At 42.5% G+C, this 20,433-nt stretch overlaps 1 protein-coding gene across 1 annotated transcript in view; it reads right to left on the bottom strand.

Annotated features, from left to right (window-relative positions):
* Window positions 1-20,433, bottom strand: part of LOC122796987 (histamine H3 receptor-like) — a 260,309-nt gene that overhangs the window by 110,647 nt on the left and 129,229 nt on the right. The gene's annotated exons all lie outside the window — the stretch shown is intronic.

Raw genomic sequence — 20,433 nt, forward strand, 5'->3', positions numbered from 1 at the left:
GTGTGAACTGTCCCTGTTGATCAAAACACTCCCAGCACTGTTTAATAGCAGTAGTTCCAATGTTATTTTCATTTTTTTTTATTTTGAAAAAACATGTTTGTGCAGCACAGCATTGAATGCAGCAGTCCTAAGTGGCACTGAGACACCAAACATCTAAAAATAGAAACCGGATGCATTTATTTATCTAAAGGTCATGTGTAAGCATAGCTAAAAGGGTTTGCACAGTGCGGTGCTCAGCACTGCTTAAAGGTAGCTCAGAAGTATATGTAAAGGTATTGCAAGATTTCACATAGATAAATGGGTAGAGTTACAACCTTAGGTGCAGGATTTGAGGACATGGAAGGGCAAGTAAGCATTTACTTTTGAAATACAATTTATGCAAATTATTTGTAAATATTGGCCTGCTGTGCTCAGCTAAGCTCTGCTAAAACCTGCTAAGACTTGCTAAGCATTACATAAACAAAATAATGGCTGATAATGTTTATGCACTGCTTGGCACCACTTGGCTGGTTTGCGCACTGCAAAGTACTGCCAAGCATTCTGAGCATTTGCATTTTCCCACTGCTCTGTTGAGCTGCTCTGGTTTGTGAGGTGGTAAGCGATGCAACATATTTTTAATTGCTGCCCAATGGCATGTAAGGTGAGAAAACAGGCTATATTAAGCCCAATAGGCAGGAATACAGTATAATCCATTGGAGTTCTGTCTCTAAAGGATACCATGGCAGGCACTAGAGAGGGTTCACGCTCTCAGGTGCAGCGTTGGGGCATTCTGGAGTCCAGGGTCATGGTCAGACTTCTTGTCAAAAACCATGATGACCTGCTGATGCAGGGAGGTTACCAGGGCTCAGAGTTCAAGGCGGAGGCCTGGGACCATCTGTCAAGGGACATCACTATTGCAACCGGTATCCCCTGCACAGTTGAGCAGTGTCATCACCACCATGATGACCTGAAAAGATGGAAGGGGGCTCTCTTGGACACCTGGGTCCAAGAACTTTGAGCAGGGAATGTCCCAAATGTATATAGGTACTGTTATATCTGTTTCACCAATATCTAATATTGAATGTCTGCTAAAATGGCATGCATAATGGTATGCTTCTCTCCCAACAGCTGCAGAGGAGAGGGCTCACAACATCGAGATGCATGCTGGGTGCCTGGCAAGGTTGCACTGCGAGTGTGGTGAGTACAGATGTGTTTTGCTATCTATAGTCAAATAAGCAAGAAAGAGTAAGGCATTAACTGTGATTAGGAATAAACAGTAAAGATTGTACTGTAATAAATGTGGACTCACACCTGTATGGCAAAGAAGTGCATACTGCCAACTGTAGTGTCATAAGCAGGGAAGACTAAAGCATTAACGGTAATAAAGTATGTGCAATAAAGTTTGTAGTGCAATACCTGTGGAATTACAGCTGTATTGCAACACCTGCATAATGGCAACTGTTGTGCCATAAAAAACTTGAAACTATACCAGTAACTAATTGAAAATATCTCTAATAAAGTCTGCTGTGCACTGACTTTGGAAGTAGAGCTGTTATGCAAGTAATCAGTTCTGACAACTCTTCTGCAATGAAAACATGAAATAATATCAGTACCTGCATAAAGGTATATCTAATAAAGTCTGTTGTGCAATAAGTGAAGGTTCAGAGCTGTATTGTAAAAAATGAATTATGACAACTGGTCTGCAGCAACACATGCACCAATAGCAATAATACCAAGTTAAATTGTATACATCAGGGTTGTCTTGTTTTCACTATTGCATGTCAGCTACAAGCATTCAGGCTGTGAGGTAGGGTGCTGCAGTCAGGTATAACAGTGTACCTGTTGTAGACTGCAAATAATAACCCATAATCAGATATTGTTTGTTGACTTCACAGATATTTCAACACACTAACAATATAATGTGCACATCTGCATTCTATGTAGTAATGTATAGGTTACCTAGTATCTCTGCCATACTTGAATTTCATACATGTGTGTTCAGTTGTTACTGCAGTCTAGTATAAAACGGTACTACTATTAACAGGCCATATATTGGTGCCAGGTGAACTGCAGGCAAATATCATTCACTCAGCAATCAGCCGTGCCTCAGTAGCTCAGTTTTCTAAATGTTCTGTAGGAAGTGCATTTTGCTACACACAGACCAGGGTTCAAATCCAGTGCTATGTAGCACCAAATATTACAGTATCAGTCACATACTGTTAACAGATATTCTTTCCACAGGAACTACAGGCAAATGGGTGAGGTAGCCCATATTATGAGTAAATTATTGTCTGTTGACATGTCACAGACTGTTACAATCATTACCAGGAATGTAAACATACAGCATAAAATAAAGGAAATAAGTATAATAATAATAATAAAATAAAAAAAAGAAATAAAATGTGTAAACTTTGGTATGGCTGCATGTCTGGAGTGTCTGTTAAAGGTTGTTGCAGTCAGTTAATACATTTGATGCAGTCACTGCTATTGGGTTCTATCACCATGCCTGACAAGCAAGGCATGATAGTTGTTTACTCTCTGTATTGTACACATGCATGTCTCTCAAATGTCACACTGTCACAGAATGTAATTACTAGTGCATAATCCCTCTGTCACAGATTTATCATTATCATAATTATGTAAATAGTAAAGTAACACTACATCAGCCCACAGTACACCTTGGTAGTTATATAGGTACACCAGATGTACAAGTGTTCTGTGTAATTGTGAACCTGCAGTTGTTACTGCTTAGCCCATACGGTCCCATGCGGATAGCTTGAGAGGTATGTATGTGCTACAGCAGCCATAGGGCACTTTTACACATAAAGAAAGGATAGACCTGTAGAGTAGATAGCAGTACTTTTACCAACTATATAGCCTATAATGGTATTAACAAACTGCAGTTTTCTCTCTCCCCACCCCTTATCTACATATATTTATTATTGTTATTCATTGGCTATGGTTTACTATTAACATATGTTGTTCCATACACTTTATTTTGGGGCATGTGTATTATTATTGTTATGTACTAAAGTGGTTACATATTAACATATCCTGTTGAATTACCCATTCTGTTGGCCTAATGCAGTAACTGTTACTGGCATGTTGTTAATATACTGACTGTTCTGTTATTTGTTGTTGTGTTTCACATAATATGCAGTGAAATGCAATGAGGTTATTTCCAATGTTCTGGCATGCTGTTATTACTAACAATGTTTTTTTTCATAACTAACCTATATGTCTTTCTTTACCTCCATAACCACAGTACTTTATGGTAAGTCAGTTCCTGCTGATCTACCTACCCTACCTCAGCCGACCATTGCACCAGGTCCTAGCATGTCTGGAACCTAGGCTGGTGGTGCCCCCTCTGCTGGCCCTGCACCACCTTCTGGTAGAACTGCCTCAGGGGATGGGGCTCATCCTCTCTTGGGAGCTGTGGCAGAGGGGGTAGTCACCCAGGATCAACTACCGGTCATGATGTGCAGGATTGTTTATAGGAGCTATGAATACTGCATGTGCCGGATTGAGGGCAGACTGGATGACCTGGTGTGGCCAGTTGGCTTTGGTGTCCAGCCTCTAGCACAGCCACCTTTGGAGCAGTAAAGGAGCAGTGTCGACTGCCCATGGGTGAGGATGTCAGTCATGCTGCTGCCATCTGGACGCACATGCTTCTTGGAATCCACAGCACCCTTGCCATCCAAGGTGTTTACCCCTCTCATGTGTCACACACTGCCCCTATCTGCTGTCTTGTCTGTCTTGTCATTCTGGAATTGCATCCTCTCCTACCCAGCTTACCACCCCACATGTACCTATATCCCTTCCCCAACATTCTACTCTATCCTAAAAGAACAAAATGGGCACATGTCCCACAAAAAATATTGCCCCATACATAGCTCTCTATTTCACATGTGTCCACTGGACACAGCTAATTTGGTCCAATTCGCTTGACAATATATTTATGTTGCCCTCATCCCCCTCTCTCTGGGGTTTGAGAGCCCAAATTCATCCACACAATCAGTGAAAATACACAGCTGTTGCTGTACAAGAAATGGAAAGCTATTTTTCTTTCCTACACCTTTCCTGCATATCTCTACCTTGCCTTTCACTATGTTTTTCCCCCGGCCTGCCCCATTTCACCACTGTCCTATCACCCCTTTTTCTTTTCTTTTTAATTTTTTTAGTGCAGATTTGTGTGGAGCTAAGTGAAGCGCCACACTGTGCAAACCCGCTTAAATGAGCTTTAATGTGCCTTAATGAACTTATGTGGCTCTCATAGTGTTAGGCACATGTACAAACTAATCACTCCTGCCATGCTTCAAACATGGACCCGTCAACTAAAGTACTGCACTAACCCACTACGCCACACAAACCTTATTTAAAACAGGTGTTTTGAGCAAAATATACTGATTGCTACTTAGAGACTGACACACTGCACATATTCATACAGCCTACCTATATGTTGCATACTACTCTGTGATTGGCACTGTTGCATAACAGATGTAACTTAAGAACATGCCTTGATTGGACTGTGAAGTGTACTCTCACCCTGGCTCTGCTGTCATGACAGGGCTGATACTGCTGCCACAGTTACATGTACATCTTGCTGGCCTCCATAGTGTTCACACTCCCCCCTATGTGCCATAGCCTGCAGCAGCAGCAGCTACAGCCTGGAGCATACACAGCTATATGTTAAGGGGCCTTCTACAGACCGACCATACCTCCCAACCCCCTATAACAGGTGATCAAGACACAATCAAGGGGGGGGCAAAGGCCCAGAGATATGGACATGTGTCACAGTATGCCCCTACAAAGATAGTAAGTAGATAGAATAGCAGCTACCACATTAGCATGCATATTCTGACAGGTATGACATGTGACAGTCATATGTCTCTCTCCCTTAACTGACCTCATTCCACATTACTTGCCAGTGAACTGCCAGAGGACCATAATGTCATGGGACACTGCCCAAACATATGAGGCAAAACTGTGCACATACTTCACACATCTCTGCAGTGGAAAGTATTTGTGTGTACCATCTGTGATGCTGCAGTCTCCACACTTCAGTAATGTCCAGCACCAAAACTAATAAAGGGGCCAAGATCTACATGAAGGCCTTATATATTACACTGTGGTGCCATATCATTGGTTAATGATAGTGTAATTCAGCTGTTGTGGATGCAATTAGCAATTCTGAGCCACAGATTGGTGCAGAGGCAATTACCTGTTAATGATTATTACCTACAAAAGACAATCAACTGCTTATGGGGAACAGGTCTGTATGTGGTTTTACTCACACGGACAGTGTATGTGCAAAGCATTTGCAGAGGAACACTTCAAACAAAGGAATACATCACTCTACCAGGTATGTACCAGATTTCCCCATAAAACAGGATGCAGATGGGAGGATAGATGTATTGAGAATAGGGATTAAAACAGTAGGCTTGTATTAGATCTGTGATATTGACATGTCAGTGATACTCTGCTTCTTCAACACCTACAGCCACTCCTCTCAACTATCCCTGCCTTGCATCACATCTCTACTCTGTCCCTGTCAATCCCTCCTACAATGGTCTGCTGTTGTAGTAAAGACAGTGGATTACATGCACAACACAGTGACACTAAGTAAGGGTGTACACTCCTGTAATACCAAACCATGTACTGTAATTCACCTCCTCTCAGTCTGTCAATGTCACATTGCAAACGTGTCACTGAATGTCCCTGCTGTACTCTGGCTAAGTCCCTGTTTCCTGGACATCTGTCCCTGCCTGGTTGAGAGCTATACCTAACATACCTGTCAACCCCCTACAGTAAGACATCAGGACATAGCCATAATTAATGGGGGGACAAAGGCCTAAACTCAGTGACAGAGTATACATATTGTCCATACAAAGTAAGAATGTGAATAGACTAACAGATATGACTTCAGCATAAGTGTTTTCTGAGGGGTCTGACAGGTGACAGATAGATTCTGTTTTTTTCTGACAGCAACCATCAATGATCTGACAACCATTTGTTAGACATCCACAAGTTTGTGCAAAATGTATCGCATCTATGAGGCAAACATGGTGACATTCTGCAAACATCTGGATAGTTGAGAGGTATTATGCCTAGAGGGAACATACTTCAGCATGTTTGCATTCCTGTCTGTGATTGTGGCACACTGGTGTTGCTGTATTGTCCCCATATAGTTGTTGCAATAGCACACTGTTATTTGTCCAACAGTGTCCATATGGCATATTAGTGGGGATTTGCCCACAGGGGACATACCGCAATACACTGCAACAATGGGTTTAGAGACATACAGCAGAATCTCTCATGGCACACAGGGACAGTATCCAGTATTGCTACTATCTTGGTGGTAGCCACACATGCAGTGTGTTGCCAGACTATGGAGTATGACGTGTGAGGAAGCAGTCAATAGTGCAGGCCATTATGGGTGTGTAGGGTCTGTACATAGTGGACATCCATGTATCTGGTACTTGAATGATTTCCCTCCTTGTTGTATTGCAGGAACAATGTACTGATGGAGACATCCACCATTTTCATCAGCACAGAATGATGCTATAGTGGATGCCCTCAGACTCAACCATCGCATCCTGCTTTCAAAGGTTTTCCCACAATCATAAACAGCTGGCAGCATTGTGGGGCAACCTTGTGAGGTCTGTTAATCAGATTGGCAACAAGACAAGACCTATGAGCATGTCCCACACCAGGCCACATATATGATCAATGTTGCATGTCAAAGGGCAGTTGCTGTTGCCAGGGATCGTGCTGCCACTAGTGGAGGGCCTGCAACTGAACAACCACTCTCAGCCACAGAGGAATTCTTGGCAAACCTAGGATTAACCAATGGCTACCAGGCATCTATCATGCCATACATCCTGGAAGTGGGTGCCACAGTGCCCACATCACAGGAGCATCCAGGTAAGCTTACTCTGTTCACCAGTAATATACATTAGAAGTCATTGTGGCAGGCTCTACATACCAGTATGTGGGTGTCATGTCTATCTGCAGTGTGGGAGGTTTGGCTTTTTCCCACAGTTGTGCACACATACTAAGAATGTCAGCAATATAGCCAGTATCACATTAGCTACTGTACATTTGGATATCCACACATATCACATTGTATCACTGCAATATTTGGTGTTGCTGACAATACCTCTTCTTCACCTTTTCATAGGTCTGTCAGGTGTTGCCAGAGTCCATGGTCCTGTATCTGGTAAGTGTGATACTGTTGTTTTACAGATCATCTATACCCTATGAAAGTTAAGGGTTGCCATTTTGTCTTATGCACAACTGTTGTGCTTAGTCGGAGTAGAATAGTTGTATGTTCCATTTCGGAGCAGTTAACTACAGTCCATATCCTAGGGAATGACAGGTGTGTATTTCTACAAACATTAACATGTTTACCTTTATAGTTATGAACAACTACACAGTCTGTTAAATATGAGGCGATTACTCCAAGATGCCCGTTCAAACACAATATGGAGATGGTACATACCTGAGGAAATTAGACTACAACTGGCATCTCAAGATAGATGTACTGGGTTTTATGTGTAGTTCTATCACATACATTGTCATATTGCATACCTCACAGATATATTGTACTGCCAGCATTAACTGGATGTAGGTGACATGCATGTTCTACAGGGTCTGACTTGTCTGTGTATGTTGTTGTGAGCATGTGTGTTGTGCATGGGATCTGAGATGAGAAAATGTGGGACATGTAATGCAGTTGTGGATACTCATCTGTATGAGTCTGTGTGAATTACCATACATAACTTTGCAGGTGGTAATGTACTACTTACTGTCTGTCCCCCTCACAACCTGATGTCAGTGTCTCATCAGACTCTGATGATGATGGTGGCCATAGTGAGGCACAGATGGGGCTGTCAGTGTCTGAATCTGTCCCAGAGGTTGACATCCCTCTTCTGCCCCCATTGTTCCCACATACAGTCAGTATGCCCACACATACCCAGTCATCAGAGGTCACAGATATTGGACAGTCAGAGGGTGGTGACATAGTACAGGACAGTGTGAGAACTATGGTGTCAGTGAGTGCAGACCCTGGCCATAGCCAGAGAGCTAGAGAGTTCCTGCATGGGCAGATTGAAAGGGGTGCTCTAAGGAGGACTGCTGCCCATCCACCTCCTGTTGCAAGTGTCACATTACAGGTCACTCGACGCATGTTTTGGGCTGTCATGGAGGCACAGGCATGTTCTAAAAGCAACACTAGATGGATGCTTAGGGTTATGGATGCAGCAGAGTCTGACATCCGTGACTGCCTCTGCCATATTGGTGATGCCATGGATTGTTTCACTGATGTAGTGGACAGACGGTGGGCTGAGACAGTGTCTATCATTGAGCGCACATTGTCTGTGCTGGAACATCTGGTTGGAGTTGGGCATTGGACACATGGACATAGGCCAGCAACACCATCTGCTGAGACTCTATGTGGCCGTGCACACTCAAACTCCCATAGTGGCAGTACCTCCAGCACTACAGAGGGAAGTGTGCTGTCCACACCATGATGTGGTAGGCCATGGACATGATGTCCTGTGTGGTCCCATGGGGGACACAGACCCAGAAGACAGCAGTCACAATCGGGTACTAGCACTGGATCTGACCTTGGGCATGGTGGTGCCCATGCTACTCCTGGTGAAGCCAGTTCCTGTGTTTGTCACCAGAGATGGTGAACTATCCACTCTACCATGTATGGTCCACAGCTGTCCACCATACACATGTGTAGCACTGGCACTGGGCTTGGCTGTACACACACACACACACACACACACACACACACACACACACACACACACACACACTGTCACATGCAGGTCAGCTACAGACTCACACGTCACCTCTCCATGGCCAATCTAACCAGCACCCCTTCCTGACTCACACACATGCTGTCAATGGTTTGGCACAGCTTAGGCCTCTGGCACCCCCACACCACACCCTGTGCATGTGATGATACCTGTGCTACATCCCTGCCATCCATGCCATCGATGTGGGGACCTGCATATATGTGCTTGATGCACAGGGTGACTATATAACTTTACATGTGTTTGTGTAGTGCAATATTGTTATGCCATGGCAGTTGTTGTGGGGCACAATAGGTACTGTATGCTGGCATGTGTCATGACTGCACATCAAACATTGTGTATCTTTGTTGCCTGATGGTACACTGGTGGCAGTGTTACAAAATGACAGGTGTGTCATGTATCTGTGTATGTGTTTGTACCAGGAGTCTGAGTGGTTCAACTATAGACACATGGCAGCAAAACAGTGGCAAAGGATTGCAAGGCAGCACAGCAGAGATATGACATCAGCAAGGTATGCCAGTATACATGCATGGCTCCCTATGTGCATATGTATAGAAGAATGTGTCAGGGACAATGGGGACAGTCACTGTCATCATGCTTTCATACTCTGAGACACACTCTACTATCCTTGTTACATGTCACCTAGGAATTCTGCACATACAACTCTAGGTGGTGGCAGACATCAATTATGCTTATGGGCATGTCGACAGTGCTGTGAGGGAATATATTGATAGGCACACACACACACACACACACACACACACACACACACACACACCACACAGACAGTTGGATGGTGTGAGAGTAGAACTCCTACATATCTAGTAGTACACACTACAGCTCACAGTACCTATCACATGCACCATGGGTTATGTCTGTTGTATGTGTTAATGCAGGCACAGTACTTGTGGAGTATGCAAAGTGGCCTTGTTTTACACAGCATGTGCGGCCTGCAGAGTGATACTGCTTGGTACTGTTATTTATCTAGTGTCCTAGGGGTGGGATATCTGGTAATATCCTTGCTATATCTGTGAACTTATCAGTCTGGCCATATTTGTCTGTTTGCAGTTTGATAGGCGGACATGTGGCAGGGGACAATATGACCTGTGTAATGCATGCATTGCACCCATTGCCACATTACACCACCTGCATACATATGTATGTCTAAAGGGTGACAGTCTACAGTCACAGGGATCTGTGGGTGAGTGGGTTATGTACTGTTGCACCTTGGTCTGGTGCCATCAGACAACTGTTGTGATGTGTATGTACAAATAACTCCAGCAGTCTGGAGTATATAGAGACATTCATACATCCCTGCTCATATCTATATAAATGTGTATAACAGGGATGTCTCCTTGAATGTAGTTTTGTGTGCAAGTAATGTAACTGTGTTATGTAGATGTATGTGGATGTCTATGTATCATTGTACTTTATATAGCTATATGTACATCTTGTTATCATTTATATATGTGTGTGTGTGTGTGTGTGTGTGTGTGTGTGTGTGTGTGTGTGTGTGTGTGTGTGTGTGTGTGTGTGTGTGTGCGTGCCACATACTGATGAGACACTAATCAAGCGTGAGGGGGGTAGGGAGAAATAGATATGTATATGTAGCTGTATGTATGTACAGACATATTGCCACATAACAGGTCTTTGGGTAGTAGAGGCAACAGACTTGGGCTCATGTTAGCTAAGTGTAAGAGCATGCCCAGTGTGACTGTCAGTACTTACAAGGTGACTTAAGGCCAAAGCTACCTGCACTGCAGTCCGGGATTATTGTGTGCTGCAGGCCATTGGCTGCTACACCTGTTACCACAGTACTACAGTTCCCTGATATTGTCCAAGGCATTCCCCAGCTGTTTGCTGACCTTAATATGTGACTCCTACTTCAGAACTGTACAGAGCTGCACAGACTGTCCAGAATTTTGCCTCTTACTTTTGGCCCGTTTCACATAAAATTGTGGTTTTCTGACAAATTAGTGCCAAATCACTGAAGATTAAAGTAAATAAATAATGACAGTCATTTGAGTTTCAGACTCCATGCACATCAGAAGAGTCATGCTACTGCAGGACCTGTTATTCTATTGACATTCTACATTTGTAGGTGCAAATATGTAAAACCTGTCCCAATTTGTAGGCCTTGGTCCCATTTTTATTCATGGCTTTGTCCAGATTTCCTGCCCTAAGAGGTTGAGAGCTATGATGTTACTGGGGTACATGGTGAAACACCACACACAGGGTGGCTGTCTGCATACCTCTCCCTGTACATGTTTTTGCAGAATGTCCAGCATTTCGTCCCATATGTCTGCTGTGTTCCTCATACATCTGTGGTTTTCCTGTGCTATACTGTTAACAGCAGTCACTGACTTGTTGCACCTACTGACACATTTATGTGATGGCCTTTACATCCTGCAGCTAATCTGACCTGTTGCAGCCTGCTGTTATATTAGCCACCTGCTAGGTTACTCAGAGCATGTGTAATGTCTGTCTGTAGGTATGTCCCTTTGTGCCCCCATTCACTCTGACTTTGTCCAGCTTTCTTGCAGCAACAGACTGAGGGGTTATGACAGTCTGTGGGACTACCACCATATAAGTACCTCACAGGCAACAAATGTTGGATCCTGCCAGATTCGAACCATCAGCACCATCACACATGCTACTGTCCCTGTCCCAGTGATCCACACCAGCCACCAGACAGAGAGATTTCATTCCTCACACTATCAACAAGATAGAGGAATTTTCTGGTCTGCTAGTATATCATTGTAGACATACTGCTTCATTAGTTGTATGGGAACACTGATGTGCTTGAGGTTTGGATGACCAACCTATGCTCTGTTGGCATATACAGTGGTGTGACTGTCCTGTGACCCCACTGTTTGGCATCACCCTGATATAATGTTGTGGAGTTTCCAACCATGTGGCCTACTGGATATTATGGGGCACATACTAGTGAATAGAGTACCTGTTGTCGCAAGTGGCTGTTAGATCTGTATATGTAGTCCAGTAGCCCACTATAGATCTCTGCAAGTGGCCCAGTAGCACAGTATATATAGTCCACTATATTCTCTTGCATACATGAGGCAGGTCTATATATATACTACCATATTGTAGTAGCCCTTCCAAGTGGTGTACAGGAGAGTGACTTACCTTGCAAATGCAGAAGTTGACAGACCTGTGGTTTGGGGCTGACTCTATCTGATGCATGCAGTCCACAGCCAATACATGGTGAGGTACAGGTTGTGTGGGCTGGCTGTCATCATTTTTACTAAAATGTATGTGAGATGGAGTAAGGTGTCAGTCCCTATAGGCCTAGGTTGACAGTGCATGTGCTATGCTTTGTCTCTTGGCCAAGGCCAGGGCATATTAGGTGCACCTATGTCTGCCTACAGGGACAGCTTCAGGGGGTTCTTCCTCTGAGTCCCCCTGGGGGTATGGTTGTGGTGACCTAGGCACTGGTGAGGGGCTGTGTATCCCTTCCATCTGCTGATCCTGCTGCAGCTCTTTCCACAGGATCATATTGTGTAGCGTGGCCCATACTGTGAACATCTGTGCATATGTGGCTGGAGAGTACTGCAAGTCAAATATTAGTAAAAAACGAACCAACGAAACAAAAATCCAAGGCCAGGAAACAGAGCAGCTGAGAAATATGAATGTAGATCAAGGCTCTTTATTAAGCACAACACGAACAGATTTGCAAACACAAGCGCTTTCGCTCACACAAATTCTGAGCTTTTTCAAGTGATGCCTTTCTAACTCAATACAACAGCTTAAATACCTAGCCAATTACATTAAATTAAAAACATGTGCTATCAACTGATCACTAAAAGGTAAACTTACATTTAAAAATATATAGGATGTTCTGTTTAGAACTAAAACAAAAACATAAAAGATTTGTACATGCTGGAAATTGATCAATAGTAGACTGTTCATACAATATTGATGTCCTGTTAAAAACCATCAATCCACACAAATATTTACAATAACAGACTCTAGTTTATCAAAAACATCTGTTAAAAAACTTTAAAAATAATAATAATGGGCTCGTGAAAAAAATGTTTAAATACATTACATAAGACATTTGTATTTAAAAATGTTCCTATAAATATGCATTGAACTGGGCCCCATAAAAATCTAATGAGAATTTTGTTGCATGTAAAAAATAGAACAATAATCATGTTATCAAACAAGTAAAAATATATATATAAATAAATAATACAATACCTAAAAATTGTTATTATTGAAACACTGTTAAAATAGGGTGTTTAAAATCCATATAAATCTTAATTATAACCTTGCTCTTCTTAGTTTAATTACGGATTTAATACTAATTGTCCCATTGAGCCCAGGGGACCTCCCCGCATCCAATCTTAACTGCCATAGGAGTTCATGATATTCAAGAGTGGATTCCCAATCCCCACCCCTCGGATCAAATGCAACCTGCTCCAAAACTAAAAATTTTATATTAATGTCAGGACAACTCAATGAGTGCTTGTGGAAGGCATTTGCCTCTTTTCTTTTTGCCATGTCGTAGAAATGCTCATATATCCGTTTCTAACAATAATTGTGTGGATTGATGGTTTTTAACAGGACATCAATATTGTATGAACAGTCTACTATTGATCAATTTCCAGCATGTACAAATCTTTTATGTTTTTGTTTTAGTTCTAAACAGAACATCCTATATAATTTTAAATGTAAGTTTACCTTTTAGTGATCAATTGATAGCACATGTTTTTAATTTAGTGTAATTGGCTAGGTATTTAAGCTGTTGTATTGAGTTAGAAAGGCATCACTTGAAAAAGCTCAGAATTTGTCTGAGCGAAAGCGCTTGTGTTTGCAAGTCTGTTCGTGTTGTGCTTAATAAAGAGCCTTGATCTACATTCGAGTACTGCAAGTCTCCACCAGATATATTGAGGCACTAGAACTGTGACTTCAACAGCCCAAACACATGCTCTATGGTGTTCCTGGTTTGTGTGTGTGCCTCATTATGGCATTCTTTGATGGTTGTGTGTGCATTTCTGATGGGTGTCATCATCCACGGTTCCAGTGAGTAGCCAGCATCCCCAAGTAAATGGCCATGTTGGATGTCCCCCCTAGCAAACATCTTGTACAGTTGTGATGCGTGCCAGATATGTGATATGTGAGATGGGATAACTGACAGGACTGCCAGCACACACATTCATGATAATGTCCTGGGCATGGCAGATGACATGGCAGTTGATGGAGTGGTACCCCTATTGACATAGATTCTGCCCTCTTTACCAGGTGGTGTCTTGATGTGTACATGAATGCAGTCTATGGCACCTAGTACCTCAGGGTAGTGTGCGACATGTTAAAAGAGTTGCATACTGCTGGCCCTCTCCTCAAGGGTGTAGGGAAAATAAATGTGCTCACTGTCATGTGGTAGCATGGTATCCAGAAACTGGTGGAGTTCCCTAGAAGCAGATGCATGTGAGACTCCCATCATGTCCCAAGTTGGTCTTTGGAAAGTACCCATAGCTAGTATCCAAAGAGCTATACATACCTCTGTTTCCACTGGAATGGGTTGCCCTCTGTTGGCTCTGGGTCTGAGTTCAGGTTGGCAGAGCTCAGTGAGTTCTTGTAGTATGTCCCTGTCCACCCTGTAGCACTCTACAATCTCCAGCTCATGCAGCTTTTGATAGGTTACCCTGGACCCGAACATTCTCCTCCTTCTCGGTCAAGGCCTATGGTTAGCATCGGCAGCAGCTGCACTGACCTCCACATCTAGCACATACATATGTAGCAGACCTGCAGCAGCCCTTAGCATTCTGTAGGTTAAAATTCCCAAGTCTGAACTCCAGTGATGCAGAGTATGGGGGAGGGGGAATCAGATTGTAGGGCATATGAATACGTTATAGTGCTCTGCTGCAGGTGTAGCCTGTGTGATTAGCTAGCTATGATGCATTCCACCTACCATGTTCACCATTAAGGGGTTTAATGGCCACAGTTTAAGTGAAACAAGGTTCATCAGTACTTAAGATATAATTTTCTTTCTCAGCCAATTTTTTTTTGGCAACCTTCCTTGCTAAGGACTGCAGCATGCCACTCAAACCTGTGCCACAAAGATAAACAAGGGTTAGTAGTGAGCTGACATGCCCCCATGGAAGGTCATGCTCAGCATGGCTGTGCACCATACAAACATGCTCAAACCCATGGAAACACATGAACAAAGGTAAACAAAGCTTAGCAGTCACTGGACACACAACCCTGCAGAGCAGAGAGGTGTGCCACAGAAACAGGTGCTGCTAAGCTCCAGTAAGCTTAAAAGTTTGTGGCACACCCCCTTTTGATGTAAGCTACCTCTTCTGTGGACACCAACATAGTTGTGTTCCACCACAGATGGGATCTGTGGACACAGATACCCATTTGTGCTCTTCAGTAACCCCAGCTCATTTGCATACAGATCCGTGCACAGTACTTGGAAACTACACATTTTCATGCCCTACCTCATTAACAACCACAGCAGTCCTACATTGTACATACTCAACACAGGGTGCTATAATGCATTACTGTTAAATACTCACAATTTCTGTTTTTTACAATCTTTTTATTTTTTCCATAATGGCATGTTTGCACACTGTGGCACACCACACAAACATACCCAGGGTATTAAAACAATAAAATCATTTTACAATATTTTCCATATGGTTTTGGACACACAGTGGTTAGTTTTGAACATATCCATGTCTTCTGCAATATTTATGCCATTGTAAGTGCACTTTTACAGCCCAAGTGTCATTTTTACATCCTGTACATGGAATTTTTCTGTGTACATTATGGACACCAACAAGGGGTCTGCACGAATACCTGTCCACTTGCTGGATTATGCTAACTGCCTCATTTGCATGCATTTCACCTGCTTATGAGGTGATCTGCATGCCACAGACACTTCCATGTTCGCTCACTCGTGCACACCCCTCAGCTTTGTTTACTGAATTGCACATCTGCTTACTTCCATGTAAGCACCATGCCACTATGCCTACACAGAAAAAAGTCTGTGTAGTCTTTATTAAATTCCCCTATGATAAATTGAAGACACTATTAGGTAATAAGTCTGAGAACAACAATGCTAAATTGCCTAATGTTAAGACTGGTAATGGAACCTATAACTTAACCCAGATTTTTTTATTTATATAAAAAGTTACTATTTTCAAGCTGATGTTTAGAAAATGAAAAATAACAGTTTAATATGATTACTAATTTAAATTAAAGCTGACAGAAATGAGTATAAGCCTAAATCAGTCCAGACATAGAAACATAAATATACACACAATTCAAAGTCTCCGGTAGTGTTTCCTAATTATGTAATACTTGAAGACAGCAAACAGTGCAAGTTTTTGAGAGTATTTTGTTATAACCATACCCTCAAGCTTCAATGCCAAGCAAGTTCTATTAGAATGAAGACAAATACAGAGTATTTGTACAGCAGAACCTGGTTAACACCTTTTTCATATTGCTGACTAGAGGGTTTATATGGGTGTCATCTAATAACATTTTTGACTAGAAGGTGTTATTGCTCTGCTAACTGTAGACATTAAGGCAGTTACATGCAAAAAAAGGTGTTGTAGCACTGCTAATTGTAGACATTAAGGCAGTTACATGCAAAAGCAAAAAAAAAAACATGTACTTCATTACTATGGGGACAAGGACATGTGTGAGATGGTCCTGGATGCCACTGCCAAACAGTACTTCTCATAATTTTTTTCTGACAGCTCTTAGGGTGAATAAGCACACAGTTAAATGTGATTATGATACTGTAGATAGCTGCATTAAGACAGTGGCTTCAGGTCCAGTCTAGTCAGCAAATTTTGGCTATATAGAAGCTTTCATAACTGTAAGAATCTTGAGCAAGAAAAACTTCATCTGTCTTTTATGAGGTGAATAAAAGGTGCAAACAACTAGATTTAACATAGATTAAAATACATGAGTTGACATTTAAAGTCTCTAGTGGTAAACTTAAAAATTGCAAGCATTGTTACGTGAATACAACCTAGTTAATGATAAGGTTCCTTTCCTTAATGAACATATAACTTGCTTCTCTATTACAAAGTTTGTTGGAATTTCTGTATTATATGTACACTATCTAAAGTGGCTATACTCCAACTGAGATTGTTTAGAAAACAAGAGCAAGTTAAGAAGACCTTGCAGAAGTAAAAGAAATAATAAATAGGTGCAAGGTGAATGGTTAGACTATAACACATAATAAATTATCTGCATCTAACAGAAGATGAAATAGAGTGTGATGTAAAGAAGTTTGTTTTAATAATATAGGAAAAGTAGTAATCATCACTAACCTTTAATTAACAATGCTTAGTAGCTATGTGGTGCTGTGTTAAGACCATTATAAGAATAGCCTATATGAAGTTTTATTTTTGCAGTGAAGATGAGCAGTCAGCATTAAGCACATTTTAATGTAGTCACCTCACTTTCCCTTTATTGATTTGGTCATTCACTACTTCTTGTTACAAATAATATAGATAGCAATGTATTCAGACGTTTAATCCTATAAAAATAAATGCAGTCCAACATTATCTATTCATCTTAACAAAATGTACTTTAATATTTTTCACTGAGGTAACTGTGAAACCTCTGCTATCGCTGAAAAAAACAAAAAAACAAAAAAAAAAAAATCTTGCTTTTTTCCCACTTTTCTGAGATTTAAAAAAGTTCAGTTACAGGCTTGCTGTTCTTGAACAGTTTGTAAGTTTCTGTGAGGCCATTTTTTGCTTGGGCTAAAGGGAAGTCTCTCTGTTGATCAGTGGCAGTGAAAAACATTGAGCAGCCTGCCTGCCCCTGTGGGAGTGGTTACTGACTTGAAACTGTAGTTTTATTGGCCATTTTGGGACAATTCCAAAACTCCTTCATCTTCCTGTCTTAAAACCCTCTTTTGCGTGGTTGTGCACATTTTTGAGCATAGCGCAACAGCGGGCAGTGCTGCCTAATTGGGTTTAAACTATTCCTGGCTCCACAAAGTCTGCTCTTCACTTTTTCCCTTAGAACTGCTCTATCTCTCAATTTAAACACCATATTCTCATTCTAAGGCCCTTCACTGGTCCAATTAAGTAATCCTACAAGTTATCACTATTAAACCATAAGCACTACTTACTCTTATACTCTCTACGATTACCCTGTCCTCTATTGGTCCGTCTTAAATTTAGTTTCCCTATATTACTCTAGCATGTCCAAAGGTCAGTCAATGGTTTCCTCTCCAGTCCAGCTGGTGAATCTGGGAATTTTGAGGCAATGTTACAACTGTCTCATGTACACGGACAACCCTCTCCTCCTCCAAACAGGTTCAAATATATGTGAGAGATGCAACTATTTAGCCAAACTGGAGGCTGAGCTCTCTCATCTCAAAACTGGTGTAACCAGTCAGGAGGAGAAGGTAACCTCACACAACACAATTCCAGTATCACATAGTCCCACCACATCAGCAAACCAAACACATAAATACACAAAAACATACTCGGAGGCTCTAAATAAAAATCTACCTAAGCAACAGAGACCTCCAAATCAGACATCCAAGCAAACGCTACCTCAAAACAAAACACGCACAACACATAACCCACAAAGTCAGTGTGTCAAGCAGCCACAGCCCTTAAGGCTGAATAACACACCTGATACTCTTGTAATAGGTGACTCTATTGTCAGACACACTGACGTCCTGCTCACCAGGCTGAATAAAGACAAGGTCACGGTGAGCTGCCTGTCAGGTGCTAGGATCCGCCACATAACGCAAGCACTCAGGTCACTCCAAAGCAAATACAAATATGACTCAGTCATTGTACATGCTGGTGTGAATGACCTGAGACGTACCTCCCTGGACTACATGAAAAGAGACATAGAGGAGCTCTCTGATCATGTAGTCCAGGCTGGTATGACCCTGACCTTGAGCAGCATCTTACCCTCACCTAGAATGATGCCACAGTACAAAGACAAAATGATCGATTTTAACAATTGGCTAAAATGTTGGTGTCATTCAAAGGGGATCCAGTGTCTGTCAGCCTGGGATGACATGCTCGACAAGCCACGTTGCTTCGCTAGGGATGGCTTGCACCTGTCACCACTGGGATTTCGGATATTGGCAAAGGCTCTTGCCACCCCCATAGTGCCTTTTTAGGCAAGGCTCAAAAGTCAAACCCACCCCCATAGACAGCACAAGGAACAAGAAACTAAGGGTAATGCTGCTAAACGCCATAAGTCTTAACCTCAAGATGCACACACTCGAAGCTCTCCTCAGTATGGAGAACATCGATATCTGTGCAGTGACAGAAACCTGGTTCAAGGATCCAGAGAGCACCCCAGCACTACCAGGCTATACCTCATATCATGCTTTTCGGCCCCAAAACCCAGACCGAACCACAAAAGGAGGGGGAGTTTCCATATTTATCAAGGATATCCACACCTCCAGGTTAGTGGCATTGCACGAAGTATCGGAGACGATCCATGTGCAGCTAACAGCAGGCAAGACTGCTTTTCAGTTCATAGCATCCTACAGACCATCCTCTCAAAGTCAGGAATCCCACTCGGCTTTCCTGAAAACATTGGAGAACATGAAGATCTCTCCAAACACCATTATATTGGGTGACTTCAACTACCCAAACATTGACTGGGAGCACTACTCATGCCCCAGCACCTTAGCCCAAAGGTTCCTGGAAATTATAAACTCAAATGCTATGGAACAACTAGTCACCACTCCCACAAGAGGGGACAACATACTAGAAATGATCATTACCAACATGGGGACTCATTGGTAAGATCAGACCATAAATTAATTTCACTGGATGTCCACATCCCGACCCCACCCCCAGCCCAGAAAACCACAGTGAAAAACTTCTCAAAAGTGAACTTCTCACTTCTCAAAACCGAAGTGAAATCCTTCAAGGCCCCAGGGCCAGTGGAAACTATGGCCCAAACTGCAGAATCCTATATAAACGCATTCTACGGACATCTCCAGGAATGCATGGATCATGCTATCCCAAACAAAACCAAGACCCCATCATCCAAAGGCAGGCGTCCAGTCTGGTGGACCCCTGCCATAAATAAACTGTACAACAGAAGGAGGAAGCTACTACATGATAGAGCAAAATCCCTAATAGGGAAGGCATCTCTGATCAGTACTAGCAAAAAATTACAATCCCTCATAAAATCCTCCAAGGCCAGCTTCGAGAGAAATATTGCACAGGACACCAAAGACAATCATAAGGCTTTTTTCAGTTATGTTAGAAACCTGGGATACAACTCCCAGACTTGTTCTGAGTTGATTCTAAATGACAAAAAATACACTGAACCCACAGACATCGCCGATATCCTGGCAGACAGGTTCAGTGCAAACTTCTCCACCCCCTCCCTCCCAAAAGAGCAAGTATCTATCCCGGCAGAGGGCTGCCTCCCAAACATCTCTGATGCTCAGGTGAAGGCTGCCCTCTCCAAAGCAAAAAAACACTGATTCCATGGGACCAGATGGCGTCCCAGGTTGGGTCCTACATGAACTCCAAGAGGAACTAATCCCTCAAATAAAACAGCTATATAATCTCAGCCTCACTACAGGATATGTGCCCACAGAATGGCGTACAGCAATACTGGTCCCACTCCACAAAGGTGGAGCCTC

Source organism: Protopterus annectens, chromosome 3.part0, assembly GCF_019279795.1.
Source record: "Protopterus annectens isolate FY-2018-M chromosome 3.part0, PAN1.0, whole genome shotgun sequence".
Taxonomy (NCBI): Eukaryota; Metazoa; Chordata; order Ceratodontiformes; family Protopteridae; genus Protopterus; species Protopterus annectens.